General features: G+C 36.9%; 1 protein-coding gene across 18 annotated transcripts in view; it reads left to right on the forward strand.

Annotated features, from left to right (window-relative positions):
- Zbtb20 (zinc finger and BTB domain containing 20) overlaps nt 1–24553 on the forward strand; it is an 806989-nt gene that overhangs the window by 607166 nt on the left and 175270 nt on the right. For 15 of the 18 annotated variants that reach the window (XM_071615331.1, XM_071615319.1, XM_071615313.1 and 12 more), the window contains one exon: nt 16843–16882. The gene's annotated coding sequence lies outside the window, so the exon portion shown is untranslated. Of the gene's footprint in view, nt 1–5135; nt 5202–9322; nt 9367–16842; nt 16883–24553 lie in introns of those variants that run through there. The other 3 variants (XM_071615317.1, XM_071615320.1, XM_071615328.1) reach the window with 2 other exon arrangements.

Genomic DNA, 24553 nt, shown 5'->3' on the forward strand with positions numbered 1-24553 from the left:
GTAGCATTAAATAGCATTTATTACGTTAGGCAAAAACTCACACGTTTATAGAGAGGAAGCATGAAGAAAGTCCAAGAGGCCTGGCTATACAGAGCACATTTTCTTGAATGCTGAGTGGCCTGATGTGACTGGAAAATGGGTTATGTGGGGAAGTCTGCAGAGGGATCCTAGAGGGATTTTATATGAAGCAAAGAGGTTTGGGATTTGGGTTTTATTTAAAAGACCTCAGGGAACCAACATAGAAGTCAAAACTTATTGAATGGCAAAAGAATATTAAAAGGGTAAATTTTATTGGATATAAATTATGCTTCAATGAACTTAGCTTTAAAAAGAAAGAAAGAAAACAATGCAGTCCAAAAATGGACCTTAGGGACAAGCAACTCAGAATTTTGGTGCCATTCCGCCCCCTCAGCAGCAGTCATAAGTCTGCTCAGACTTTACAAGTGGCTCACCTCCAGTGTCTTCTCCTGTAGCAAAAAGAAAAAAAGTCTGATTGGACCCAGTGAGACCAATGAAATTATCAGTGCCATCTCCCCTTATCAGATCAGGAAGTTGATCAAAGATAGGCTGATCATCCATAAGCCTATGACTCTTTATTTTATACATGATTTTGGAAAACACCATGGCCTACTGGGAAAGCAAGGTAAGTACAAGGGGTTGACCAGTACCTGATGCCAGTCAGAGAAGGTAACCTGGCTGCTTAGAAAATACTGATAATCTAAGAAAGTGGATTACCACATATTCAAAAGCAACTACATTCTCATGGAACACATACACAGGCTGGCAGACAAGACCCATAAAAACAAAAAACCTGAAAATGCAGTGAGAAGCACCCACAAGTCAAGAAGAAGGGCCTCCCAAAACCTGCCCAAGGAGGGAAATACCATATAAACCTTTTTCTGCCTCTACATAAAGGTCTCAGTAATTATATAGATCAGTCATTGAAATAAAACAAGCATTTTCTACTTGCCAAAAGAGAGATAAAGACAGAGATAGTTTGGGGTAACCTTGGCAAAAACAGTTTAATGAGCAATACAGCTAGATAAATCAGATTTTAATGGGTAGAGGAATAAATGGAAATTTAGGAATCTTGAAGTTGGCACAAAGCAGGGAAAACTAAGGTCCACAGAAAGTTTCCTGCCTGTCAGTTTATTATGATTGCTTTTGTATTCTTTACTTAATATGAGAGCAGCTAAAGCATGTTGACAGGCAGTAGGAAAACTGAAAATACAAAAGGGAGAAGGAGAAATTGATACAATAATATCCTGGAGGAGATCATTAGGGCAGGAGAGAAGGGTCTCTGAGATGTGATGGGTGGGTTCAGCATCAGAGGTAAAGTGATGCAAAGTGCCATTTGAAGACTTAAGTTTGCTCTTTGTCAAAGTAGGCAAGGTTAATAGCTGTAAGTGAAGGGAGGGTAGGGATTGGTTATAAGGAATTACAGTAATAAATGAAACTGGGGAATGAAAAAGGAAACCAACAAGAAATAAAGATTTGCAAAGTAGTTCTGCTGCTCTAGCTCAAGCTGGAAACTCTAATTCTGAGGAGCACCAGGCTGTACCATTTTGTGATTTTTCTTCAGCATTGCTCAGCAGTCTAGGAGCTGAGGAAAAAACACTTGATTAAGTGTAAATGAGCTCAAGAGCTAGGTAGGTACTATTGAGATGAAGGAATTGATGGAGATGGTACATTCCTTTAGATTTAACAATGATGATTGGAGGGGGGGGGAATTGAAAATAAATAGTCTGGAAGAAAAGAGCATATATATGAAAACCAAAAAATCATGGTAAGAAGATAGAGTTACCTGAGATAATCAATTTTAAAAGAGGAAAGATTTACTTTGAATTGCAGTTCTGGAGGTTTCAATCCATGACTAATTGGTCCCATTGCTTTGGGCCTCTGGAGGGTAGTATATCAAGGAGGGAGTACACACTAGAAGATCTGTTCCTCTCAGAGCTCGGTGCAAAGAGAGAGAAAGAGGAGGGATTAGGGTCCACATACATGGATGATTTGGGGACATTCAAGATCCTAACTATAGCAGCAGCTATCATTACCACTGTTATCACAGACTGCTAATCCTTAGGGAAAGAATGTTACCTGTTATGTAAGAGTGGAAGAAATGGAACCTCCCCTGGGGCAATAGCACTCATCTTGACAACAGGCAAATGTTTTTACTTTTTGTATGGATTCCAAAAGTCTAGTGATATGGCCCTAAAGGCATGCTCTCTTTTTTCTTTTATTTTAAGATTCTCAATTTATTCTATCAAGAGTTTCCAGAGCTGGAACCCTTCTTTTGGCCTTCACTCTCTCTGTGCTTCCTCTTCCTCTTTGCTTCCTCCTATCTTTAGGCATTGAATGTTATCCTAAGTCTCAGCAACATTCCCCTACCCAGTGACCAAATAAAGTTTTCCCATAAGCCTAATATTGGTTCTTGTTTTCTCCAAGAAGACTGGGCTAAGAAGTTGGTGCTTGGTTAGAGAATATTTTTAGGTGCTTCACAGATGACCCTGTACAGCTAATCTCCAATGCCCTATGCATTCAGATGAACCTGAGTGTCTCTCTATGACATTCATGAGGAGAACTCTGTTCCTATGGGTCCTGTCTCCATATGTCAGCCTAGCAAAGTAACCAACCATGTTATTCACTGTGAGATACCATGCTCTAGTTATCCTTTATTTGCTTGAGTGGACTGAGATGAACATAATATGCAGGGTTTATAGTTTTTCTAAACCCTGTGAGAATTCCTAAGCTCCTTCCCTTGGTGCTGTCTATATATAAGTTCAAAAAATAGCTTTGGGGGAATTTCAATAAGCAATTCTAAAGAAGTCCTTTTTTCTTTGCAAATATAAATCCTTGTAGAATTCCATTTTTTCTGCTTTTCCCCCTACTCCTGATCCTATTATAGCTCTTTCCAGCAATGCTAAACCCCAGCTGGTCTAGAGATTAATATGACCAGACATACCATGAATTTTTTAAATCTCAAGTCCCAGTTTCTTCTTCTTCATCAATCAAATATAGGTAATGTGTGTGTGTGTGTGTGTGTGTGTGCAGTGTATTATCATAGTCTTCTCTAAATTCTTTGTTTTTCTGGTCTGTCTTCTAAAATTATTCCTAAATGCTTCTTGTTATAAAAAGGTAGAAGAAGAACCTGAATAATAGGGGAAGAGCTTGAAGAGATGGAAAATGGAAAGAGAAAATACAGTAGGAAACAAGGGAAACCAATAAGGAAGTGGGAAAAGTAATGATTTCCCTTTTGTCTAGTCCCCTCAGAACACTTTTAGGTTTGGTTTTCATATTTATTTTACCTAATGCCCTCAAATAATCTCTCCTTTTTCCTAGCAATTTGTTCTACTAAAAAAGTGTAGATATATACATACATATATTCCAAGTCATGAATACATATAATATATATATATACACATATATATATATATATACATATATATATATATATATACACACACACATATATATATATATTCCAAGTCTCATATATATGTATGTATATATACACATATATATTTTTTTTTTCCTTTCACTACCAGTAATAATCTCCTACCTGCCCAGCAGGTTGAAAGCTCCTCCCTATAATCTTAGAATTCTCTCCAGCTTGCCTAGCCCCTTACTCATAGATCTAGGGCACTTGGACCCATTGTCTTTAGTTCTGCCCACCCCTTACCCCATGCTGGCATGGAGAGTGTTAATGGCTGATGCAAGTTTGAAAGAACTTAAGCAATAATTTGGTTTTACTTTATTAATATACAAAACATAAACAGGTAAACTACATGTTGAATTCATTAAATTCTTCCTCCACTGTTTAGAAATATGAAAACTACATTTTTTAAAAAGGGATTGATTGGTGTCATGTACATATTTGTTTATGCAAGATAATAAGAGTATTAACATGGAGGTGGAATAATGATATTTATAATTTCATCACCACTGTTTATATAAGATGAAAACATCTGAAAAGAAATAAAAGAGAACATTTGCTGCTCTCTACATACATTAATTCTCCTATTTTTGTTGATAAGGTATGTGAGAAGAAAAACAAGTTTAACAAGTTGAGAAAAAGTTAGTGTTCTTTATATCATGTTCACTGATGTTTACCTAAGGTGGCTAGGCTCAGAAAATACTAAACTATAATGGAGGGGTTACCTCCTTATAAAGGAACATAGGGACTGAGGACATGTACTTACTTTAGTATCTGCTGTCTGAGATTAAGATTATTTGAGTAGAACCAGTGGCATATTCCTGTAATCCCAGCGGCTTTGGACGCTAAGGCAAGAGCATCCTGAGTTCAACTTTAGCAACTTAGTGAGAATCTGTCTCTAAATAAAATATTAAAAGGGCTGGGAATGATGGTTAGGTGACACTGGGTTCAATCCCTGGTACAAAAAAAAAAAAAAAATTACTTGAGAAAGATTAGGATCCTCTGTTAAATGCTGAAATTGTTCTGTCATAGAGAACGGTATATTGTGTCAGGGAGACCGATGATATTTACTTTGCCTATAACTTGAGATGTTCTTCTCAGAGCTAAAACCTGCTTATTCAAAGAGAAAATACAACAACAACAACAAAATGGAGTTTCAGATTCATTTATAAAAACCCATTTCAAAAAATTTAAATATTCTAGGTAGACCTTTATAGTATTTGAGAGTGGGGAAGAGGTTTATTATCTATGTCAAATTAGCTCTATTGATAATTTAGGCCATGAAAGGTCAAGTCATTCGTGAGAGGTTAGTTTTCACAGGGTAATTGAAAAAGAGCAAATAAGTAAGAGAAATAGGAGTTTTCTGGGGCAGGTTGTACTTGTGATAACTCATCTGACGTGAACTACTTTTATGGAGACAAAAAATGGCCTTGAAGGTAGAAGTAGAATCTGATTGGCAGACTAATCAATAACAGGCTCTGAAAAATTATCTGTTGAACTAATGAATGAATACATGGCTCCTCTGGAAAATACTCACCTAAAAATACTCACCTAAACCAATTCTCAATAGTAACTTCCAAAATGTTATTAGGCTCAGTTAAGATAGACTTGAAAATAAGAAAAGCATAAAGTCACTAATTTTTATAATGTATTCCTTTTTTTTAATCCTTATTCACATTGCCAATCCTGTCCACCCCCATAGGTAACTAAATTTTATTGTCAATTGAAACAAGTTTGCAAGAAAGCAATGGAAGATGAAGACAGAAAGGTATGGGCTTTGGAATCCCAAGCATCAGAGAGCCTGAACAATTCTAAAGGGCGGGAGGGTCTTTGAAATCACAGTAACCCTGTTATTGCAGAATGACCAGATAAGGGCATTTTAGCCTAAGGCTGGAGGCACAGATGTAAGAACTTGAGTTAGGATATGTGTCAAATGTGAAATTTCTGACCATTGTACCAGTAAACAAACTGTGCCTTTCTGGACCTTCTTTTTGTGCCTATTGAGCCAGTTTTGCCCACCTGACACTTCCATTTAGCAAGCCATACTTAAGAGAATGAAGAAAGCAAGTGAGTTTTAGAACTTTCATAAGGTCTTCAGTTCTAAAATACTGTATTTAGACATTTCAAAAAAATATATATATTAGGTAGATTTTCTTTGTAATTGTCCAATAATAGAATCCCTGGGCCCTTAATATTGTGTACTCAAGTCACTTTGCAGAAAATAAAGGTTGAAAGTTCACTCAAGACATGTACATTCTCTGACCAAGTCCTACCAAAGTAAACCAATTTAGCATATATCCTTTTTTATTTTTAATTTTTCTGTGCTCATCAGTTTTTTTTTTAAATAAAGTTGCAATCCATGAAATTGATTTCATAAATCATCAACAGGTCACTATTCAAAGTGTGAAAAACCATTACCCCATGATACAACATAGGATCTGTTTTCATTCTTTGTGGTTTCTGTTTTTCCGAATTCATCTCCATAACATATGTTGTCTGCACCAGGCAGACAGTTAATTTTCACTCTTTGACTAAGCACAGATAATTTTGAGGATAGAAGAGATCTGATTGTTTGTCAAAGATGGGACATTCAGAAGAGGTCATTTTCTCATCTCTTTTTGTCTAAATCTTTAAAACTCTGAAATCATATACTAATAGGACCAAGGGGAATAGCCTAGAATTTTTTTTTGTCATTTATAGAGATGACAAACTAAAAATCTGATGACTCTTTCAAAAGCTTCTGCCAAGACATAGGCCTAGAACTTGCCTGACAGTGTTTGGCCAGAATGCATTTCTGATTTATCCAAGGAGATTTTTAGCAGAAACTTACATTTACCATCTAAATTAATGATATCCCCTTCTTTCCCATGACAAAAACCACTCTACACTATATACATTATGTTAAAGTTATTTTTTTTTAGCATGTGCACATATTCGACATTCTGTAAAATCTTTTTCAGTTTCATCACACTGACAAGCTGATTCCATTAAATCACCCACCATCATCATGTTCACTCTTTTTCTTCTTTTTTGAAAAGTTGGAAAACAGTGATCATAGAGTTTTCAAGGCATTCACTTTAGCAAAAAAATAAATCCAGAAAAACATGAGTTCCATTCCTTGAAATGGTGAAAGAAAAAAAAAATGAGTAATGTCATTCTCCGCACTTCTCTTGAAGTTGTTCAAGATAGGGAAGGAGACTATGGCTCTTTCTAATTTTTTTTCCTCCAATAAAATGGAAATTTTTAAAAATGTTCTGAATATAGATCAAACTTCATTACCTCAGTATTTATTATGTGCTATTTGTTACTTAAAATAGACATTGCAATAAGCTGAGTAAATGACATGAAAGGATTTCATTCAAGGATTTTGACTCTTGGCACGCTTGGATAATATGCTATTTGACAATGTTTTAGGGTCACACTGCTGTTCTGAATTAGGGCAGATATATTTCCTTTCCTCCCAACACCATGCTTTCCTCGCTGAGAGGGAAAAATCATATAATCACACTGCTACTGGGTTTTTTGTTTTTTTTTTTAATATTTATTTATTTTATTTTTTTTTTAGTTTTTCGGCAGACACAACATCTTTGTTTGTATGTAGTGCTGAGGATCGAACCCGGGCCGCACGCATGCCAGGCAAGCGTGCTACCGCTTGAGCCACATCCCCAGCCCCTGCTACTGGGTTGTTTAAAGCATTGAGTAGTTATGCAAAATGAGAAAAAAAAAATGCTCAGTATGGGGTTAATTAACTCTGTGGAGTTGTAGGTGGGTCACTTCCTTAGGAACAAATCATACAGGAGGAAACATGCAAGTGCACATGTACAAAATCAAAAGATAGCTATGAACCCTCACACTCTGGGCACAAATTGGAGACAAGAAAGGAAAGGAACCCTTTTGTGCAAGGAGTACTTTGGGCTTCATTGGTCAGAGACAAATGGGCAGGCCACTGTCAGATACTAGAAATGAATCCATGGTTTGGGAAAGCCCTAGGAAAACAGGTACTTTTTGAAATTTACCTCTGACAACACTTTTAAAAATTATATCTTCTCAGTTTCTTTTAATGTGGCTTATTTTCTAGTTCTCATCTTGGAATATAATTTCTTTCTGAAGCTATGGCTGAATCCTTTATGTTTTCATCACTGTGCTTCACACTGCTAGGGGTATTCTGCCTGCTGAGATGAGCTGTAGTTTGGCCTGAAGGATTCCCACCAGGTTGTTTACAGTCTAATCCTCTCATGAAGTGGGAGGTTAAAGAGCAGACAGAAAACATTCTCATTTCCTAGATCCTTAATAGGTAACTACGGGAACTGAGGGAAGTCTCTCAGGCCACCTTTTCTAGGGCAGAAAGATATTATAAAGTCTCCGTGAGAATATGCTAACAAAGAGCCAGGAACCGATGGAGATTAGCGGTGAGGAAAACACTGATGATGAATATGTTAATAAAGTTTCAGTGCAAACTATTTGTTTTTTCTTGTTTCTACCTAAATTACTCTGACATTACTAGGAATAGGTCCTCATAGAATGTATGGACCAAAAGTTCCCAAATGTTTTTTTAATTTCTAAAAAGAAACAACAACAACAAATATATATATACCCCACACACATATGTATATATAATATGTATGTATGTACATATATATATAATGTATACATATCTATGTAGATAATTTTATTTGAAAGATTATAAGCAAAATTGGCTTCTTGAGGTAGGGAAGCAAAATAAACAACTCTGGTAAATTTGAAGACTCAGAACAGAACCTACACCACCACAACACACACACACACATACACACACAAAAAAAATCACCAAATACCTCCCTTATTACCTGGGGGGGGGAGGGGGAACTAAATTTGAACCTCATTGAGACAATTAAGAAAATGCAAATTCCCCTAAGAGGAAGTATTAAAACAATTAAATTAATATATTTTTAGAAAACTGAGCACAAATTGTGGTTGGGGAGGACAGGGAACTGGCTGAAAATGTCCCCGAAGAAAGAGTCCCAGTAATATTTGTTCCTTTTCTTTCAACTGCCTGATGACGGGAATGTGGGTGTGGAAATAAAAAGGAAGGCTGGCAGGAGGGAGGCACGGGGCAAACTTTATAAATTCTAGCAACCTACCTTATCAGCTTATTGTTGCACAGATTTTTAAAATTCAGGCTGCTGGTTAGCTTGACACCTTTGCTGTTCAGTTCATTCCTGTCATTTCAACAGCATAAGCAATGGCTGCATGCACCAACCATTATTCTAGTTAGGTTGTCAAAGTCAGCTTAATGCTGACTTTATTTTCTGTAGTGATACTGAACAAAATGTTTCTTTTGAAAGGTCTTAGACCTCTATCCACCCAACTCCTGATCACGGTAATAACCAACCTCAAGAAATCATTAGTAAAGACTAGAAAAACCTCTTATAACAAGTCAGCTATGAAGAAATTGGCATAGTTTGTCTGCTTGATTCATGTTCTTATGAAAATAATGGGTTTCAAAATAAAACTACATTTCTCTCTCCCAATCTCTTAAAAGAAACCAAAAACTGGATCTTTACAAGTTACATTGGAACTGAAACTTTGGTTTTTTTCCTAACAAAGGTTGAATAATGCTCAAAGGTTTCAGTAGCCAAAGTCCATCTTTAGAAATAGCTTTCTTCTATAATGTACTGCCAATTTCTCATGTGTGTGTATTTTGACCTTCCTGGAGCCTTTGCTATGGACTGCCTGTTGATTGGTACATGCAAGTGCTTTGCTTATAAGAGTTGGGCAATAGTTCAGTGATCCAGTCCAAATCCCAGCCATAGATAGAATGGGCTCATCTTCTATTTAAGAAATGTGGCAAACTGCTTTAAATGAATTTGGTTCAGACAAGGTCACTGGAACTGTTCATCTGACCCTGTGAGCTGTATGTAATGGACACTTCTGCTGAGCTCCAAAGCTGCAAGGTAAATAGATGAGAAAGCCAGTGACTGACTGGCCACCCCTATTGGAGCTTCTCCTTGAGTCTCTTTTCTTAGATGTGTATTCTTAATCATATGGGGCCCATTTTGGTCATTTAAAGGAGTCGTTCACTGGTTCTCCTGATGTCTTTGAAGATAGTCCTGGGAATAACAATAGTGAGTTCTTATATTATGTTTGGAACTTTTTTCTAACTTTTTCTTTAATTGGAAATTGAGTTTATATGCATATTCAATACCCAGTCTATGAAATATTCAGTTACATTTCTTAGATGTAAAGGAATGGATTGTTAGAATGTTTTTCTCTAGCTAATTATTATGCTAAAACTATAGTAGATTTAAGTACATTTTTTTAACTTTATTTGTGTCATATGCACTTGGCAAATTGAATCAATATATAGGCATCATATATACTCTTTCGAATTTAATAACTTATAATATGTACTGCCTAATCCTATTTTCACTTTAGAATGTATTTAACTTAACTGCATTGTGATTCTGTATGATTTTTAGGCTCAACTTTATATGTGATTTTGTAGAATCATATAGAGCAAAGCAAGTTTAGAGAGGCTATTGAATTTATCCTCCTGGCTGGAGGCAGAGCTGCATTTATTCCATCCAAAATAGATAAGAACTTTCCTATTTTTAAAGAGCTATGAAGAAATTAATTTCATAACTGCTTTTAGCAATCTATTTGATTATTTACCCCTTGCATATTCAGGATGTTCTTTAAGTCTTAAATTCTTCACTGTACAGTTTAATATCGTTTTACCGTAGGACAAAAATGCCGATTGTTATTCCCTTTGCAAAGACTTTTCTTATAGTCAGAAAACTATGAAGAAGGCACCTCAGTTTTTACTTCCCTAAACCAAATCATTTCAGTTTTTTAAACATTTACTTTTGTTTTCAATAGCTCTTTCTGTACCCAAGTAGCAAAGTAGACTGTTTTAAAAAGTTTGGCCATATATGATGCCTCTGAAAAAGGCACTGCATATTTGAATTTTACTGTGCCGATATGGAAATAGCCACAACTTTTTCATTATATTCTGATGGACAGAGCATTTGTGTTCATTTAACCTTGAGGTTTAAACTTGTTCCCAAAAAAGTAACTGACTCATAGCATTGGCGAGACCCAAGAATAAAGAGCATCAGTTTTCCTAATCTTAAAGCTCATCTTGCCCCCACTCCTAAAATGCACTAAAATTAACTTTTCCTTGACCTCTCTCTGGTGCTATTTATTTACTGATTTAACAACTTTTTTTCTATCATCTTTGTCTCCTAAAATAGACGACATTTATTCAACAAATATTGGAGTGTCATGCTGTGTTTAACACACTATGCTGGGCTTGGAAAATTCAAGTGTGAACTGTTAACAAAAGCCCCAAGACATACATGACCTAGGCATGCTCAGGGAGGAGCAAATAGATTATCACAGGATATAGAGAAACAGTGGAGGGAAAACATTTTTAAAACTTGGAGAGATGGGTTGGGGCCAGATTGTGAAAGGTCTTGGACTCTCTTAAGCTAATAGTTGGTAGTAACAAGGACAAAAGTAATATTTTCCAGTCTATATTACAGAAAGCTCTTTCCAAGTCTCTAAAACTCAGACCTTGCCCATGTTATCCTTTTGGTTTAATACCTAACAGATGATTAGGTAGAATTACCTGGTTAACTTATATATTATGATACATAACTTTATATAATCTTTCTCTTTTATTGGTTTTTAACCACTTAAGTAAAGATGGCCTTCTGTTCACACTAATCTGGAAGTTTCTTTCTCATTCCTCCATGCCTAAAGTTATTCCAAAGCCCCTCTGTTTACTTTCTTGTTCACATACCAAGGAATCTCTGACATTAATGATAGGCTCTGAGCAGCATTATGACCAAGTGACTCTGATGGGACCACATGATAAGAGTGCTAGACCTTTTCAGATCCCCTAGAAGCATCAGTTTACTATAGACCAAAAGTCCTAATTCCTCAATCCATGTTAAATCTATAGAGCTACAATTTCAGGAATTTGAGATATGGAGGGAAGACTTACTTGGAAGCAGACTTTAAGGTATTCCTAAAACTTACAATGCTAAAGAGTTGAGTCTACTTGTGGAGCTATAAGAAACCATCCTACATGTAAAAAAAAAAAAAAAAATTCACCCTGCCACTCTTCCCAGCCCACTGCTTTGACCTCATTCATGTTTCTCAGAACCTGTAACTGTAAGAATCAGGAAAGGTCAGGAAGACTTGTGTGGGCATGGTAGAGTATTCAATTGTGTCTTGGTAATGGCTCAGGCTCAGAAAAGGTCCCAGACCTTATAACTGGATTTTAATTTCAAAATATTCTCTCTTATTGATCACTATCTAATTTCATCATCATAATTTTGAATGTAGACTTCTTTCAGGGTTGTTATCATAACATTTTCATGAGTTTTGTATCATTCTTGAGATGGATCCAAAATAATATGATCTTGAAAAGCAGACCTCAAGATATGAATGACTACAGGTAGTACTTATAATCTTCAGTGACTGACCAAAAGAAATAAAAATACTACAAAAGATTGATCCATGGGAGATTCCAAAGGACCTAGTGAGAGACTGCAAATGCTCTATATACACATATGAATAACCTTTCATTCTGACTTTAACTTATAAACCTTCTGCAGAATAGAAAATAGAGAATTAAAATCTCCCAAATGTAGGGTGCATGAAGTGTCATTAAATCTAGCATAAAATTTCTTGAATCTGTCAGATAAAGGAAATCATGTATCCAGAGTGAAGACAGAATATCAGTTGACAGGAATCTATGAAGCTGACACGTATTCTGAAAGACATATGAACCCAAAAATCCAATAGCGCCTCAGCCTTTGAAAATACTAGAAGTGAGACAAGGTACTAAGAAAATCAGTAAGGTAAAAATCTTCATTCTACTGTTTAGAATGACTTCTACATTAAGATTTAACTAATACAATACTTCTAGAATATTAAAATATTATCTCCTGACTCAGAAAAAAACAAAGATAAGAACCACCTAACTTCTAGAGAAAGTAGTCAAAGAGAAAGAATTGAAAAGATTAAAGGCATGTCTAAGGGGTCATTTCTGTCCTGTTGTCATACCTTTTAACCTCTTCAGGTAGAAGTGTTGAACTTCAGTTCATCTAAATTCCTCAGCTCTGTCATCAGGGCTGTGACACATCCTAATTTTCTGATTCATTTGATGAATAAGCTTTCCCTTTTCTATTCACAATGCTTAAAGTAACCAATTTTATGGGTTATGATTACTTACTTTTTTATTGCACTCATTGTTTTCTCTTGGCAAAGTTCATCTCATTCTTTATCATCCAGTGTGAGTTCCATGTGCAGAAAAGCCCTTGGACACTCATACTGCCTAGGTTTGGGGTTAGTCAAGAGGAATGAGAGACCAAGGATCTGAATTCTGTTTTTAACCCAGCCAAATACCTCAGCTGGCAAGCGGCTCAGCTTCCTCACCATAAAATGGGTATAATAATAGCTTTCCCTTACCACTGTAAAATATTAAGAATGCAAATCAAGCCAAACCTGTCTGCTTCCAAAGAGAAGTTTAAACCAGCCTGCAGAATCCTGAATGAGCCTAAATTTCAGGGGGAAACATAAAGTGGGAAACACCTAGAAGTAGTATACTTTAATGGTCAAAGTATGTAGACTTTGGAATGGTACACACTTACTCAGATGCCAGAAGCTGTGTGATTTGGGATAAGGATAAGTTTCCTAATTTCTCAAATATCTCTCTCTCTCTCTCTCTCTCTCTCTCTCTCTCTCTCTCTCTCATATAAATAGGAAGTCATAGTGTTTTTTCTTTTATAGTAAGGATGAAATGAGCACTGTTACTAGTGCTTCTCCAACTCTCCTACTTATGTGATCCTCAAGCTAGAATGATACAATACTTGGTGTCCCTGCTGGGACATTACAGGAAACTCTCTGCCACAATCATTTCAGTGGCATCTCAGGTGTCACCCTAAAACTGCATCCATATTTTGCTTTCCAATCTCTAGCATATTTTCATTTGTCTCACTAAATTGGAAGTTCCATGTGGACAAGAACAACTTCTGTTATATATCTTCTATAGCATCCAAGAAATAGTTAGTAGATACATGAATGCATGTACAAATAAAATTTAAATTAGTTACCCACAAGGAAAACCAGCCCTCCAGGAAGACAGCTGTCTTAGTATTTTGTGTCTTTGTGTAAACTGTTTTATGCTCTCCACTACCCCAGTTATGCCCATATCCAAAATGGAGATTTTACTCACCAAGATGCTTCAAACCATAAAAGATACCCTTAAAATAGTAACTCTTCTTAGCATTATCATTTTTCTGTTCTGTATTCTTTTACCCCAGTGTGAGTAAGGCTCTATGGACATTTTTAAAAATAAATTATAAAGGACTAGGAAGATACAAGTCTGGAAGATTTTAAAGAATCCACTTATCTCTAGCCAAACACCCTTTAGAAATCCATTTTTTATAGGTCTTCTTTGCTCCTAGCTTCAGCTTTTCGTGTGTTGTTAAAATTCCTAGAGGTAGTGGGATTTAAGGAGGGTTTTCTCTCCTTTCTGCCAAGGCCACTGATAAGTAACCTGAGAGCCTTCATGGGGTCCCAGAGCTCCTTGAAACTTGCTATTTTTTGAGGAGTTTTCTAGAGAGAGAGTTTCTTCTAGGAATCTGTGTCACCTCCAAATGTTGGAAACCACTGCCCTTGAACATTATGTAAATTGAAATTAGAACTGACTGATCTTTAAAGTTACAATTGATAACACTTCTAATTCCTTGGAGATTGACACTTGGTAATAATTTCCACTAAGGAATCATGAAACTAAGAATAGATTTCAGTACATGTCACCCCTCTTGCCTCTCTTTATATTCATACCCCGACTCACTGTTTCAGTATCCTGAATTGGAGAGCTTTATAGTTTTATGTTCTTTGCTACATATTTGTACATTGGACCTGGAATTTGCTTAATGCAAATGCTTTAATTCTTATGCAAAATGATTATAGATAATTCTTTTCATTTTAGACAAAAATGATGCACAAACATATAAGGTGAATATCACTGAGGTAGAAGGGACATGTATCAATAACATAGCATTTTGAATTGAACAAAAATAAATCTATGTAGATTAATACATGTTCTCAAAATTGCATAGCAGTTTGTAATTCAATCAAGATGCAAGGGTCTTTTGACATTTATAAGCATTTATGAATTATATAAGAACTATAAGATTAAATTTTTAGCCTTAGTATTAAACTTAGGATCAGTATTATTATTTAGCATTAATATCTAAGGACAGTAATTATATTCAGTTAAATCTTCAATTTCACTTGGCTTTAATTTATCTTAGATGGTAACATACACTGTGATTTTTCTCTCTGTCATCAATTCCTGTCTTTGACAGCCTATGTGTCATTTGACATCAAGAAAGATAGTTTTATGTTCCAGACCACGGATGTATTAGTCAATCTGGGTAAAATTTCCATTGATCTCTTTTGGTCACATCAAAAATTTAGTTTTGACTAATTTTGTGAATAAATGCTCCTTTAAATTTAAGTAGGAAAGTTACCTCCATAGATATAAGAACAGAAGCACTAGGTATAGTGTAAGAAGAGCACTATGTACTATTGAGGAATAATTGGGGTTATAACATGCAATAGAAAAGTGTAATTGGACACATTTTATAGAAAATCACTAATTTTTTTTCCCATTTTCCCCAGAGGTTGAGAAAGAAATAAAGCTCAAAGAGTATGTGTTGGTGTGTGGAGGGAATTGGAGGGCACAGCAGAAAGAAAGAAAGGAAAGAAGAAAAAGAGGGAGGGAGAGGAAAAGGTAAAAAAGATACACCAGGGCAATAGTCTAGAATTTGGCCTGTATGGAAGAAAAGAATGTAGCAAAACTTAGAACTTTAAGACCTTTGAAGACTAGTCAGTTATTATTTTGTATTTCAAATTTGTGCATACTTTCAATAAATCATACATAATCTAATTATCTTGCTTAAATTTTTCATTAAACTCATCAATTTTGTGGAACAATTTGAAAGCATGGGAGACCCCCAACCTCTCTTGCATTAGCATGCATTATGATCAAGGCTGTAGATTTTCTTAACTCTTCATGTCCCAGGAGGGGACCACCACCTTTTACATCTACATATACATGGATAGGTTTCCCATCTGCCACATATTGGGAACCATTTGTTTGGGAAAATATCTGCAGTTATGCATTTGTCCAGAAAACTGTCTGGAATGTGAGTTCTGAATAATTGTGGGTGTTCTCCTTTAGTCCTAGTATAAAGATATTCAATCAGGCCCTTCTACTAGATCTCCTTTAGTGAAGTTTGTTTGCATATTTCTGGAGGACTTCTGTGAAGTGGTTAAAATCGTCCTGTCAGAAACAAGAATTTATTCAGCATATATTAAGTCCTTGATATGTTCTAGTTGGGCCTGTGAGGGAGGTTTGCCTTTGTTTTCTCAGCATCCTTGTTTGGTTTATTAATTTCTGTGGATATTCTCTTAATTTAGTTTTATCCTTCTTTAACAGCAGGTATCAAAATAATGGAAGACAAACCAGTCCTCTAATAGTTTATTTGGCATGTGCTTGAAAAATTGTAAAGGAGAATCATTACATTGCAAACACAGAATATGGAACTTGAGATCAACTCTCCCCCAAACTTAACTTTTTCATCATTAGAGATATGTTGGGGGTGGGAGGAGATGCTTTAAAGAGACATTCTTAAACTGGTGCAGCAGAGTAGAGGAGACAGTATTAGAAAGGGAAGTCGAGGCATTGAGCCTGATTTGGTTGGCTTCTCCGTGTTACTGAAGTTCAACAATGCATAGAAATATGAAATTTGTCTAAAGGGTAATTCAGGCAGTAAGCACATTAAATTTATACTTCAAGAGCCAAAAGTCCTCAGATTTAACTTATCTTTGCCAGAATTAGCTAAAATTTGTGACACACTGTGTAATAAAACTGTTCTTATCAGTGCTGCCCAACAGAATATTCTATAATGATGGCATGTTCTATGCCTGTGCAATTCAGTAAGGAAGACACTCACCACCATGTGGCTATTAAGTACTTGGAATGTGGCTAGTAAAACTGAATAACCAAAAGTTTAAATTTTTGTTAAATTTTAAATAATTTATATCAAAATAGACAAGGCTATGGCTATTGTATTGAAAAATAGTGCAGCTCCAGAAAATTCTATATGATACAGATCAAGATGAAATTGACAAAGAAAGATCTTGCCATCCCTTGTGCTGAGAAGTACTGTGTTGGTCATCATAGAAAGTAGTCATGCCGTTGGAAAATTTCTGTGAGGCTGGGTCTCCTTCATTTGAGGATATAGGGGACAAAATGGCTTTCTTTGGGACAAAACAATTCCGTCTTAGATTTCTTTATATCATTGAATTTGCATTTAATTCCATGTTTTTTCTTTAATTTTCAGTTCCTTGACCATCAGTCTGTTGCCTGCCCCTTCTCCTTAGGTAAGTAAAAGTGGTTTTTTTACCTTAAAAAAAAAAGCGTCAAGTTTGGAATATTTTGGACTTTGTTGGCATATTTTCTAGATGTCTTTGTTATGGTTTCTAGTGCTTCTTTAGTAGGCATTAGCTTCTTTCCTGTTTGGAGGTGATGCTGTTAGCCGTAGTGGTAAGTGGCCATTCATGAGAAAGTTGAAAAGATCATAGCCCCAGCCACCATACTTATGTAAAGACTGCCCTTTACTTGACCACAGCTGCTATTTGCAAAACTCTCTGCTCTTCTAAACTATAGCTTATGTTCTTCAACCAGCCTTCAGCAACAGTTGGGTTTTTGCTCTGCTGTCAATCAATGGCAATTTTTTATTCTTTAGTTATTCACCCTTCCGTAGAGCCAACAGTTTTTAATTTTAACTTCTAGATCACAGCTTTCATTTATTGACTAAATTTATAATATCCTTTCACTAAGAAATACAAGACTGATAAGTAAATAGGCTAATTTTTTTTTTTTTTTTTTGCAAAATTTAAGTCTGGGGGGGGGAAAGAAATCTAGGATTCACACATTCCATGAGATTTATAGAAGGTGGCATTCTTTTTTAGAAAAGATGGGAAGTTGGTGGGGCAGAGGCAGCTTGATTTCAAATGAAAAAAGAGAACATTTATTAAAGACCAAACCAGGCTGCACTGAGTGGATTTAGATAAATATTACTTTGAGCTGCTTGAAAGAGATTTGGGGGCAGTGAAACCAAATAATCAAGTCACTACAAGAGACACCACCCAAGAAATCTGGCAGGGAGTGACAGTCACCTATTGTGATAAATAATCATGATCCTTCTGACTGCTTCTCACTCTCTGGTGCACAATGTCCCTTATTTACAACATTATATCTTACTTCACTGACCTAAGTTATTTATTGTGTTGTAATCATCTGCACAGAAAGGCGGTTTCCAGGGCTCTTTTGCTTGTGTGTGCCTTTCACTAACATTCCTAGAAGCTAGTGGCAAATATATATAGGGGGACAAAATCCTTCCAAGAAGGCTAAGGCTAAAGTCAAATGTGACATTTATTTGACAGAGAAAGGAGATTGATTAAACTCTGCAAAGACTGGTGCTATGTGTAATGCATTTATACAACAGGGGTGGGTCCTTTCTGCCCCTGACAAGTCTGGTTATTCCCTGTTCTCAGTATTGATAGTGTATGTCTGTTGATGCTTTGGAGGATGTCGATGTGCCTGTTCATGGTTACCACTTTATGTCTTCACATCCTTCCCCTCAGTTACCTAGCACTGCATATTTCTAGTCTTCTGACTGGCAAACCATTTTTGTTACAGTTCTTTTGTGTAAAAACAGTTCACATAATAGCTCTGTGTTAGACAAGGCATTAATCCCACATCACCAGGATGAGTCAGCACCATGCACTCCTGCCTGCATGGCTCAGCTATTATGACGTCAGTGCTTGAGGGGAAGGCTCAGACATAAGCAGTATAGGAAACCTATGTCACCTATTAGAAATCAAAGGGGAGACCTTTGAGATAAAAACTAATTGAAAGGCTGTCTCTGGCTCATAGGAAAATATGAAACTGACTCTATGCTACATCAACCATCAATCAAGCAGCTTCTAAAGAGATCCTATTTTTTAACCAAAGATAAGGTGAGGGAAAAGACTCATAGTGAGCTAATAGTCCACTCATGTGCCCATGACCTTGTCCCACCCCTAAGCCAGGTTTTCTGCTTGTTTAGGCTTGTTCCAAATCCTGAGGCTGCCTTTGTATCAGCAGGGTGACAGGGCCTATGACAGTTCTGCTGTCCTCAAGTACCCCACGGACACAGCTGATGTCCCTAAGAATGGTGCCTCAGAGGCCTGTCAAAAGGAAAGGAAAAGTTCCTTGGGAACAGATCAGAACATTATCTCCTCACTCCATCTAGCTTCAAGTGCCTTTTCAATGGCCTCCTCTGGACAGGTGCAGAATCCAGCCTATTTGACCTTCTCTCTTTGCACTGTGTTTAATCCAGTGCCCCAATCTGGATTTGACCCAGATTTCAATAGGAATTGAATAGCTTCCAGACTTTCCCCCAAGAGTTTTCCGTTCCATTACTCTTTAGTAGAAACAAAAAGGATCCTTCCATAACCAGCCATGGTGCCTTGAAGCAGGTGGCACACACTTGTCCTATTTGGGAGATCCAGTTCTTGTAAGTTAGGCCTCTTTACAATCGAACTCAAATATATTCTCAGGACAATACCTTTCAGTACTGAAAACTACACGTTGAAAACGTGATAATTTACTGTCTTAGTGACATTCTCTGTTAAAAAGACATCCCTCCATCACAGCGCCCCTCCCTCCCTCTTACTCTCACCCCAGCCAATCATTAGCCCCTGTGATAACCATCAGAAAGTGCAGTACTGCTGGGATCTTCTGCCTTCATTAGATTGCTAATAGTCTCCTACCATGCTTATAAAAGCTAATACTTCTGCTTACCTTAGTTTTGATTAATTATTACTTATAGCTCTTTATTTAGTTTTCAGTCAACAAACATTTACTAGGCTCAGTTCTGAGAACTCCAAGATAAATATGAAATGCTCCCTTTTCTTAAGAATCTCACAGTCTGATAGGGAATATAAATAAGTAAATGAAGATTGCCTCATGGTGGGCACTGGAATGAATACAGGTACAAGATGTATAGAGAAGAATGAGAAAAGAATGCTCAACTATATTTGAAAAGGCACCCAAGCTGGTTCTTAAAGTTAAAAAATTAAGAACAGTTTATAAGGTGGATTAAAAAAAAAGGTGGGGAAAGAAAAAAGGCTCATAATCAAGAAAAAAGCAATAACATTTATGAAGTCAGGAGACATCAGGCAGCCATATTCAGAGGGCTGAGCAGTTTGGTGCGGCTAAAGCATGGTGACTAAAAGAAGAACATGAAAGACAGGGATGGAAAGTAGGCAGGAGGCAAATCACAGATCTGTTGTAGGTCCTCCAGAGGAGTCTGGACTTGCTCCTGCAGACTTAGGGAGATCTTAAATAATTTAACCAACTTTGTGTTTTATAAAGAACACTCCAGTGATAGAGATGGCTGATTGAGAATAGAGAAACTAGATCAAGGTGAAAACAATAGCCTGAACTGTGCAATGGGGTCAAGTGGAGAGGAAAGTCTACTGGGGAGTTGGGTTAGTCAGCTTTTTGTCACTATGACCAAAATATCTGACAAGAACAACTTATAAAAGGAAAAGTTTATTTAGGCTCGTGTTTTTAGAGGTTAAGTTCATGGTCAGCTTATATCATTGCTTAGAGCCTGAGATAAGGCAGAACATCACGGTGAAAGGACATGGTAGAGGAAAGCTGCTCAGCTTATGGAAACCAGTAAATAGAAAGAAAGAGAGATAGGAGTCGGGGGCAAAATATAATCCTCAAATGTATACCCATAGCATTCTACTTAATCTAACCTTCCTGAAGTTACCGTACGTAATCCATTCAAATTATTAATCCATCAAATAGATTAATCCACTGGTGAGGTTACTATTCACATAATATAATCATTTCACCTCTTGAATGTTCCTGCATTGCTGAACATGGCGCTTTTCAGGGGACATCTCATATCCAAACCCAAACAGGAATACTGACATTTGCATAACTCCAGCATACTTTGGCCTACTTCGTAATCCTTGCCTTTTAGGAGAAAGGCTGTTGTGTGGGGCCAACAAATTTCAGACCAAAACATATCCTTATGGGAGTTTCACTGGAGAACTCGATTTGAATCTTCCCCTACACTGAGCTGTTGCCTACTGGTCCCCAGGGGTGTGTATCTCCTGCCCACAACAGTCATGGGCAAGAAGAAAGGGAGCAGAAAAGAAAATGACATTGACAGTGTCCTGCTTTTGTTCGCCTAAAAATGAAATCATTTCTTAATAATGTCTCCCTAAAGTCAATCAATGTCCCAATTTCCTATCATTTTCCCATTGCTGCCTTTTTCTAAGCAGCATTTCCAAGCCATTGAACTGAATTGTAACTTATGCACAGCCGGGTGTTGAAACAATTCAGTATATTCATTTCTTCTCTCTGAATTAGAGTTCACCATAAGTGTGCTTTTCTCTTGTTCACTTTGGGCTGCCAGGACAATTTAAAGGAAATTTTCAACAGCTTATGTTTCACATACCATGTTCTTTTTTGCAAATGGGAGGATCTGTGTGGGTGTGTTTAAGTCTTCTCTATATTGCTTTCTAGAGAAAGGTTTGAGAAGATGAACAAGATGAGGAGCAGGGACCTATTGAAAGCCCAGGTCCCCCAGTGACCTGAGTGTAGAACGTAGGCTGGTGATCAGATGGTCAATTATGTGTTTGTCAAAACACAGTGGGCTGCGTTCCAGACTGCCAGCTTTGGAGGCCCAGCTTCTGCCAACCAAATGTCATCTGGGAACATGCAACACTGGGCACTGTGAAGGAGTTTGAAATAGACCATGCCACAGCCAACCTACTGCCAGTCTTATAGCACCAATATGGCATGCACAGCCGGGCCCCATGTTTCAGAGCTCAGGAATTCACTGTACTAAATTCAGGAGGTCAGATGGGTTCATGTTTTCAAAGCCTATGTTCTCCGCTTTGAACACTGTGACTTGCTCCTCAGCAATTTCCAGGGGATTTTTCCAGTCACATCTCTGTGGAAACCAGTCTTTTGTGATGGTTATGAGAGCCTTGTAAATGTCCTGGAGGAGAGGGGGGAAAAAATAAACTTGCTCTGACAATGACTGTGATTCCTACAAGGGATTCCAGCTCTTAGGAAATTACATTAAAGGTGCATAGCTTTTAAAATATCAGGAACCACCTTGGCAACTTATAAAAAGCAGAAGGGCTTTGCCTATTTTATAAAGTGATTTGCATATACCTGCATAAATAATGTCCCCACCTGTACTTTTATGCATTTAGGTTGAATAAATTAAATTCAGTGATCTTTAAAATATTCACTGTCTTTCATTGCTCAGACATCATTTTCAGGACCCTTCCTCTTTGTTTGTTTTTCCCCCCTATAACAGTAGTGGCTAATTTAAAAAAAAATTATTTTAACTAATTCAGAGAATCTAACTACTCTGCAGACCAGCAAGCCAGGAACTTTATCTCTGTCTTTTTGCATTTCTCTTAGTCTTCCAAACTATCCAACCATGGGTTCGAGATATTTTTCATAAGAGAAAGAGGAGGAGTATATTACTAAGGTGAAATCCCAGCACAAGATAGTAACAAGCTCAACTACCTATGTGTATACCCACACTTCCAACGATAAACGCCTCAGGGACACAATCACAGTGTTCTCTGGCCATGGCCACAGCCCCTTCAGGAACCATCCAGCTACCAACCCATATCAATTATAAGATGGGCCATCAAATCACAGCCTGTCAGTAGACCAACCTCAACCACATTTATCCTGGAAGATATTATTAAGCATGCTTAGTGGAGAGTTAAAACACAAAATATAGGATATTTCCCTTCCATGCTCTAAAGGAACTTAAAACTTAGTCAAGTTACAGTATTGAGTGTTTTATGCATATAAGACAATAAATGACTAAGTTCCAAAAGGAATGATGTAGTCTAGGAAATGCTATAGGATTTCATCCTTGAAAGAATCTTGAGGTCTAGAAAATTTCATGTAAATTGTGATTCATCTGGGTCTTGATAAATGGCTAGAAGGTATGAAAGACAGAGGGTCATCCAGTTAGAGGATCATATTCCAAGTAAAAGTATGCCCCTAAGTGCTGGGATCTTTGAAGGGTTTCATAACTAGCACACTTCTTCCCCACCCAAGTTATGAACCCATTGGAAAATAAGACAAAATAATTCATAGAAAGTAAACCAAATATTTTGTAAATGCTGGTTGAAGAGTGTGGCTTAGCACTACAAGCAAAATGCACTCATGGACACCCTTCCCTTCACTCTAATCTTTAGAAAACCCCTCCCAAGGAAAATTTGTATCAGCATAGGTGCAACACTTTTTGAGGTCACTAACTTCCACTAGTCTGCAGAGAAAAGGAAGAAGACAAAGTATAAACTCCTGCACTTAGGAGTTTTGACAAATCAGTTCTGTCTAATTGAGAAATATGGATCAATGGATGCCTTACAAACAGGATAATTCATCTCCATGGGAAAGTATAAGAAATGAAGCAAGAGGCAAGTAGTGTTTAAAAATCTTCCTTCTGGACACAAAGAATGAAAAAGATGCATTCTTACCAACACAGATATCTCTACCTGGAAATAAGTGGAGGAATTACTGAGATCAAAGTGGGAACCTGAGCCACGAGGCCAAGCAAAACTCTCGTCTATCTAAGGGGATGCTCCTAGGGTGGTCATAGTATTTATCCATGATCTCTACTAAGGGCTCCTTTAAAGAGTCTCAAAGTTTCTAGAGTCAGAACCTAAAAGAACAGGAAAAAAATAAAGATAATATTAGAAAGAAAAATATAAACACTTATATTCTTTTTTTTTTTTTTTTTTTGGAGGTACCAGGGATTGAATCCAGGGGTGCTTAATCACTGAGCTACATTTGTAGCCTTCAATTTTTTTTTTTTTTTTTTTTGAGATGGGGTCTCACTAAGTTTCTGAGGGTGACATTGAACTTAAAATTCTTCTGTCTCCCCTTCCCACGTTGCTAGGATTACAGGTTTGCACAACTTCACCTGGCTGTATGTGTTCTTAAACTAATAATAATAGGACATAATATTTCTGAATGCTTGCCTTGCTTTAGATACTGAAGTATAAGTACTTTTAAAACTGTCCTATTAAGCAGATGCTCTTGCTGTTATAGTCCTAGTTATGAGAAAATTGAGATTTTAGCATGTTTGAGTAAATTTTCCAAGAACACTTAATATATAGTAGAGATAGAACTTGAATGCAAGGCTATCTGTTTTTAAAAACCTTGGCCAAATGTCAGTAAACACAAAGTGAGTATCTACCGAATGCTAAAGATAATAGTGAGAGAAGCAAACGTGGTCTACCTCTTCCTGAAACTTACAATCTGGGGAATATAAGAGAGAGATTAATAAAATAGTCACATAAAATAACTTAAATTCACAAACTATGCTTTCCACTATGAAATAAAAGAAGCAGATGCTCTAAGAACAAATAGAAGGTGGGTATCCAATGGAGTTTAGAAGTTTAGGGGAAGTTTCCCTGAGGAAGTGACATTTGAGCTGGCATCTGAAAATAAAAAAGAAGAAATGAGGTTAGATAGTGGGAGAGGATTCCAGGCAGAGGGAACAGTATGGTTGAAGGCCCTGAATACAGCTGGAGAGAGAGAAGGAATCAAGCAGCAGCCCAAGTTGAGGTTGAAGAGATACATAGGATCTTCGATGCTGGCCCCATTGTAGCCATGTTAAAGATTTTTATCTTTATCCTAAGGACAATGGGAAAGCAAACTTATGAAGGAGTGGGGAGTGATTAATTTAGTGTTTTAAAAATATATACTTTTAGGGTCTTTCTAAATTGCTGAAGTTGGCTTCAAACTTTCAATCCTCCTGCCTCAACTTCCTGAGTCACTGGGATTACAGGCATGTACCACCTGAAAACAATAAATATTTATAGGCAATAAATATTTATAGGCAAGAGCCACAATAGGACCTGGGATGCAGCTCAGAGGTAAAGTACTCCTGGGTCAATCCTCAGTACCTGTCCTGATCCCCAAAATACTGTTGAGCATTTATT

This window comes from Marmota flaviventris, chromosome 8, assembly GCF_047511675.1.
Source record: "Marmota flaviventris isolate mMarFla1 chromosome 8, mMarFla1.hap1, whole genome shotgun sequence".
Lineage (NCBI taxonomy): Eukaryota > Metazoa > Chordata > Mammalia > Rodentia > Sciuridae > Marmota > Marmota flaviventris.